Source organism: Tachypleus tridentatus, chromosome 8, assembly GCF_004210375.1.
Source record: "Tachypleus tridentatus isolate NWPU-2018 chromosome 8, ASM421037v1, whole genome shotgun sequence".
In the NCBI taxonomy this organism is placed as follows: Eukaryota; Metazoa; Arthropoda; class Merostomata; order Xiphosura; family Limulidae; genus Tachypleus; species Tachypleus tridentatus.
The window spans coordinates 69,750,911-69,758,538 of record NC_134832.1 but is presented as its reverse complement, the minus strand read 5'-3'; positions in this window follow the sequence as shown (position 1 = coordinate 69,758,538).

Genomic DNA, 7,628 nt, shown 5'->3' with positions numbered 1-7,628 from the left:
TTTTCTTCAACTGATTAGGTAACTTAAACTTAATAAAATCATATTTCATACTACAAATAAAACTATGAAACTGACCATATTAGTATTACTGGAACGAAAGTTACTAATACAGTTATGACAAATTTATGAAGAAAGCGAAGGGCGCAAAATAATCTAATGGAACTTAAACACTTGTCAAATAGACTAGTATTTTGTTTAATATATAGTTATTTATATCGTTGGTTATTTTAGAGTTAAGTCACTTTAGGTTATTTTATGCGTCCACTGCAGGGAATCAAACCCGGATTTTAACCAAATATTATCTATTACTGTTCCAAATGAGTTGTTAGTTTCAAATTTAAATCGAGCGTGGCACAAATGTTTGCGTGCGGACTTTGAATGTGAGTTCCTGTCATAAACCACTTTTTCCTTTTACTAGTATATATGTATATATTATAGTAATATAAATATATTAGTATGTTGAGCTAAGGATTCATGATGATAAGAAACCCACAAACCTTCTTTAACCTGAAGATGACCTAAGAAGGTCGAAACATTGTTCTCTACTTTATTTTAATACCCATACCAGCCATCTTGAAATACATTTTTGGGCTAAGGATTCATCTATAGTAGGTGTCTATGATTTGTTGTCGATAAATTTGACACTAAATGAACAGCATGCACTTTGCTTATTTTAAATAATATATCAAAAACAAATTAAGCATACCTACGGAATGTCTTTACAAAATAGAGGTCATAGCTGTATCTAAAACGCTATACAGTTTCTTCTTGTCAGAAGTCCACTTAGACCCATTCAGTTGCTTTAGAATTCAGTTGACAAGCCGAACTATTTTTCACTATTTCTATCGCAATAGTATCCGTGTATAATTCACTTATGCTGTAGCGTGAGTTACTGTGGTTGTGTCTTGAACTTCCAATAATCCTCTGCTTTTCGTACTTCCCTTACTCTTCTAAGTTTCTTCAAAGTCCACAAAGGCGATTTCATTTAGTTTAGAACACAGTTAGAGAGACAAATTATTCTTTTTACCTCTTCCAAGGACCAGTATGGCCAGATGTTTAGGGCGCTGTATTCGTAATCTGAGGGCCTTTGGTTCGAATCCTCGTCACACCAAATATGTTCGCCCTTACAACCGTTGGGGCGTTATAATGTAACGATCAATCTTTTGTAAAGATCACTATCATCTACTTTTGAAAATCGAACGCTTCCCATTTATGTTTAAAAGCAACAGAGGCATTATTTATGTAAGATATGTGTTTTAGAAACCGTAGTTACAAGTTGGTACTTGATAGGGTTATAAGGGTTTAAGTTTCGAAGTACTTCCGCTCATGTGTTTGTCCATATATCTTATATAAACAAATACGAATTTCAGTAAAATAATAATTTGAATACTGCATAGGTACAGAAGAGATCAGGAAGGAAGAAGAACAAAGCAGCTTATCAAAAACGAAAATCACCGAACAGTGTCGTCGCTGTAGAGCAATTACATTAAGTATCTATGCAATTAGCGTTGTAAGCCCGCAGACATATCGCTGTGCCAATAAAGGGAAATAGCAGCTATAAGCTATAAAATGGTTAGGTTCCTCGACTCACAATTTGGAAGTAGCGAGTTAGATGTCCTTTTAAGTCGTGGGAGGGTTATTAGGTTACAGTCAATCCAACTATTTGCTGGTAAAAGAGTAGCCCAGAGTTGGCGTGGGTAATGATTAGCTGCTTTCCCTCTAGTCTTTCACTTCCAACTTAGGGAAGGCTAGCGCAGATAGGACAGTTTGTTAGGATGGTAGAATGTATAATTAGAATGAAAAAATTATAAAATTACTGAAACACGTCTTAAGAATACGTGGAATAAACAATTGTGACAGATACCTCTAAAATTCAAGTATAGCCATTTTTAATTTTGAATTAATAACCAGATAAAAACAGCCAGGTACTAGAAACCGTAGTTACAAGGGCTTTTTATAACTATGAAACATCATATTACGGGATTGACTGACACGCTTATAACGCTCCCACAACTGAAATTGTGCAGCGTATATAGCCCATAGCATTGCAGCATCAGTATTATACTATTCAATCTATAGCGCTAACCAGTAAGCCAATACCAAATTCTTCTTATTAGGACACTTAAAATACATTTTTTTTTGCAACGGATATCGTAGATCAGTTTACTTACTTTAAAAAAGTAACCTCAGTCAATCACCATGAATACAAAAATATCTTTTATATTTATCATCGATGACTCTCACTACTTAGTTTCAAAATATTCAACACTCAAATTCTTCTAAAGTGCCAAAGACGTCCATACAAATTTAACATTTTCAACAGAAAATTAGAGATATGCTTCTTTATCATTTGAAACATCGATAAAGAAACCAAACAGAGTCCCAACCAAGTCTAGATGAGTAGCAGGGTAACCTACGCAATAACCTATCTTTCATTAATGTGTTTTGTTAAAATAAATCACATTTTAGCTCGACGTTTGGGAGGTACTAAAAATTCATTTTTGTCGTAGATCATAGAATGAGAGTAATAGAATTATGGCACCAATAGACATACAGTGAATAATGCTGAATTGGTAAGAATTACAAATATCATTGTCAGTTAATAGTTCTTTACGTTTATTTACGTTTCCAGAAGTACTTCTGGGTCTTACATTGTCTAGTAGTTAATGTTCAGTTATGTATCCAATGAGCCATGGATAGTGAGCGATACGTTGCAAAAAATTCGCGCCTTGAACAAGAGAACTGTGAGCGTGTTATAAGAATGATAGTCAAATTTCACTATTCAATCAGATAAGAGTAGCCAGGAAGTGGGTGCCTGGTACTATTGGCTTATTGCCTTCTCTCTATCAGTTCAAAACTGAGAATGACTGGTTCAGATGGCCCTGATGTATCTTTGAGCCAATAATTAAAATATATTCTAAACCTTACTTTTTTTTTTAGGAAAGAGATCTAGTTTTAAGTAATCTGTAATAAAAATTATAACTGAATGTAATTCGAAACTATTTTTTGTCATAAACATATTTTTATTTTTCTTGTCTTATAAGTGATTCAGTACATTCAATGCAATACCGAAAATAAAATATAACAGAGATTAAATGTATTTGTTTACACTTCTCTGTCATTACGTTCCACATGCCAAGGTGGAGGCGGGATATATAGCAATTTGTAAAAATTGCCATAATTTAGGTTCAATATTATCTTGAATATACATATGTATATATATTAGTTACTGATATATGTAATCTTGGATTACGGGTTACCCTACTAGGACTTTGGTCTGAATTAATAGTGTGGTTGAGACTCTAGTTATTGTAAATATTGCAAATTATAACATTATAAGGTCGATTTATAGGAATACATAAAATTTATGGCAGAGGAGAAACGTTTTGCCATAATGCGAGAATACAGTGATGACTAGGCGATATTTTGTATAATATCCTGAAAACTTCATCACAAAATACTACCTGAGTGTGGCCCAGCATGGCCATGTGGTTAAGGCACTCGACTCGTAATCCGAGGGTCGCGGGTTCGAATTTTCATCACACCAAACATGCTCGCCCTTTCAGCCGCGTGGGCGTTATTATATGATGGCCATTCCCACTATTCGCTGATAAAAAGAGTATGCCAACAGTTGACGGTGAGTGGTGATGACTAACTGCCTTCCATCTAGTCTTACACTGCTAAATTAAGGACGGATAGCGCAGATAGCCCTCGTGTAGCTTTGCGCGAAATTCAAAACAAACCAAACCAAACCACCTGAGTGCTCAGAAAGCATGGGCAACAGATCCATTGTGCTTCCTGATGCATTAGAAATCTTAGCAATTTTCCTCCAGTGTTCAGCCATATGTTTAAAACATTTAAATATGATTTTTATACCTGTTGTAAGAGCAGCACAGATATTCCATTGCATAGCTTTGTGTTTAACAATAAAATACTTAAATAACAATTATTTTCGGTACTGTCATTGAAAGTGTTATGAGCGTTTACAATCTGTTCATAAAACCCAAAAAAAAGTACTATTTCACATGCTCGAATACACAAATAAAACAAACTGTTTCTGTAAAGACGTAGAGTTCCGAGAAATGTTAGAAAGTAAGCGAAATTGTTGTACTAGCGTCTCCTGTGAACTTAGGCCTGTTAACTGAGACAGGTAGATAAAGCTTAAACACCAAGACCTTCGTATCAGCTTATTTCTATTGCTCTATCAAAGCATATACATGCAAAACAGAGTTCATCAACTGGATTATTACAACATTCTCTAAATAACATTATTTAATACATCAGTATAAACTGCACTGACTAGGTTTCAGCAATCATGGTGATTGTGTTTCGATTCATTTGTCGAGAAAAGAACACGAGGAAACAAGAAATGACAGTTTTTCAACAGCCAGTAGCGTTTACAAGCGCACTCAGTTAATTAAGCTTACGAATATTTTTCTAACGTGGTGTTTTTTACTGTGCAGATCCACACAAGAATAAAAAACAAGTTTCTTAAATTGCTCGCATTATTCCCAAAAAAAGAGTGTCAAATTCCTTCTCTTGCTTTTATACTGTAGCTTAGTGTATCACTAAAATTATATTTTCTATATTGGTACATATGAAGCGGTGAGCAGGGAACAAAAAAGCAACGAGCCGTAAGTGTAGACAACTTAATGACAGGAGCTGTGTCTACATTGATTCAAAGTCAAAACAGTTAGTTCACTTCTTTAAACATTGTGTAATACTTTGATAAACGATTATTAAAGTAGATATTATAAAATATACTGGAAATGAAGGTTGATATGAATCAGGTATACGTCGCTATTTATTTTTTTGACACCCAAGAAATGAAAACAGAGGCACATGTTTTGATACTTCTATTTTTTTTACTACTGTGACTAAGTTTAGTAATGAACTCGTCTAAAAACCATTTCTTTTCCTCTCTCATGTTTTCAAAGAAGCCGCTGTTTGTGTAATAGGAAATTTATGTTGCATATCTGTGATGTCTGATGAAAAGTGGAGACCAAAGTTACCCGAAACGTCAAGATGAATCAACTGACGTTACCACAGGCTGTTTTGTCATACACGGCAGCTGTTTTTATTAACAAGGTCACCTCTAGTAGGGAAGTGGAATTGATTTAGCTCTGGGGAAACTGGTTCGTAAATAACCGATAGTTTGAAGGAGTGTTCCCTCATTCTTTCACTCTCACTAAGGCTTTGCCAATTTACTCACGATTTCACACAACAGTTGCTGATTCCCCTAGAAGGCAATACCACCTCAAGGTTGGTAATTTTGAGTGCACTTTCTGTCTACTTTGGAGCGTCCCATGGCAAAAACCTTTACAGGGAGAGGTTGGCTAAATTTCTATAGAAACAAGTGATAAGATCTGGTTTTAATATCTATGCAGTTGAACAGAAGAACACTGCAGGGTTAAAACTTACAACACCACTAGTATGACCATCCACTCACTGTCTAAATTAATGTAATGTCTGTATCACCAGTTTCTTCCACATAATTCTCCATTCCCGAGAAGAATTTCACTTGGAGTGCTAGAATATCTTGCCATTAAGTTTAGAAAAAACAACTCTTAACTATAATACAAGCATACTGTCAGTATAGTTTCAACTGCGAAAACGTAAAGAAGAAACGTAACACGACTTTGGATCGTTGAATACAAGTTGGACTAAAACCAAAACGTTAACTCGTGTTAAGACACGTGTAGTAAGTAGTTCAGGGGCTTGTTACGAGCTGGAGTTGTTTAACATTACAGATGATACAATAGTATAAGAAGATGCAGATAATTTTATATAATGTATGGCTACAATCGTGATTACGACAATGTTGTGAAAGACAGTCAGTAAAACTGTGCCGTTCATGTGAGTCCCCTAACTGTTATTTAAAATCTTGTTATAATTGTTCATTATTATAATGCATCCGAAATAGACCACGAAAAATAGAACAAGAATTCTGAGCATTAACTCATTGAGCCTTTTACTTCATTTCAATATCATCTTTCAGCTCTAACAAATTATCTACAGCAGGTGTCACAACAGAAAGTGTTGGGAAAATGTTTAAATATGAGAAATGTTTGGAACTATTTTGGGAGAATATGTCAAATGTCAAAGAATTATGATTTTGTTTCCTTCTTTTCGTATTGTTGCAACAAGTTTTATAATCGGGTGGGTTCTTTGTGATTATTTGGTAAAAATAACGCAAGTCCAGTTCATGTAACAATAACAAATTAGTTTACTTATTTTTTAGCGTTTGCTACAGGCTACATTTGCTTGTAATTGCATGCCTAACTGTACAAACAACGTTTCGACAAAAATCCGAGATAAATTGTAAGTTTAACTCATGAATAAAGTTAATTACAGAATTTTCTTACTAATCGATCGAGTAACTACTAGGTAGATACAATAAACTTTACTTCTAATACTGAATAACTTCTGAAATTAACACATAAATTCGTTGAAAATCATTCATTATTCGATAATTCACTGCTTCACTCTAACTGTGGCTCCCTAGTGACATAGTGGTATGTTTCGATATCCGTGGTTGGCAGAACACAGAGTGCCGTTTGTGTAGCTTTGTGCATAATACCAAAACAAACACTCTAACAGTACCATACTTGTGACTCAAAATTGTACAGTTTGTTGTGTTCGTAGTCTTAATTATGACACAATTATTCTTCAGATCCGCAAGAATTCTACCAACTTTCAATCCATCAGGACATGCCAGAATATTTGGTTGTTCTGTGAACTAATGATTAGATGCAGATTTATTCCTAATATGTTCCGGCATGAGTATTTCACTTCTTGGTGTTCAATTGTCTTCCTTTTCATCAACAGGTCAACATCTGGTATAGATTATCATGTAATGCACAAGAATTTCCTACTCATAGACTATGAAGCTGTCTCTGCATGAAAGCAATTTCCAATATGCACTCTTATTTTATGTCAATCTCCCACACCTCATGAGGTGTAATAAGGCTTCCTACAGTAAGGCTAGCTTCCAAATTTCCTTATGTTGGAACTTTATGTCCACTTGCTTCTCACATCATCCCATTTTCTTTCTTCATCAGTTGAGGTATGCTTCCATCATGAATTATCAAATCTGGTCAAAATATTGTGGCTGTGTCGATTTCTTACTGCAAATCTTCTCATCAATAAACTTTGGACTAGTAGACTGGTTTCTTTTAAATAATAAACTTATTATCCAATTTTGAGCAGATGAAGTATGTAACTGATTATTATGCCGTAAGTCGAACAAATTCCTATTTTTTAAATGTTTTGTTAGCTTCTTGTTGCTAATTTGATCCTTTGGGTATTATTTCTTAGGGGTTATTTTTATACTTGGAATATCTTTGTTTTATGGTTTATTTTCTCCATTCCTCGTGACTAGTTATTTGGTTAATCCTATCAGTTCTTCTAGACCATTGGCAGGGAAAATTGATGTGTCAATACTACTTGATCTAATGATCCTGTAATTCATGGATGATGCCTTTAGAAGCTTATCTGTGATTTTAATGGACTCAACATCATTTATATATGTAAGCCTGCTTTGCTTCAACTTAACCTTTACATCTTTGATTACTATGATATATATAAACTAGCCATATTCCAACGAATTCATAATTTTACGTGAAACA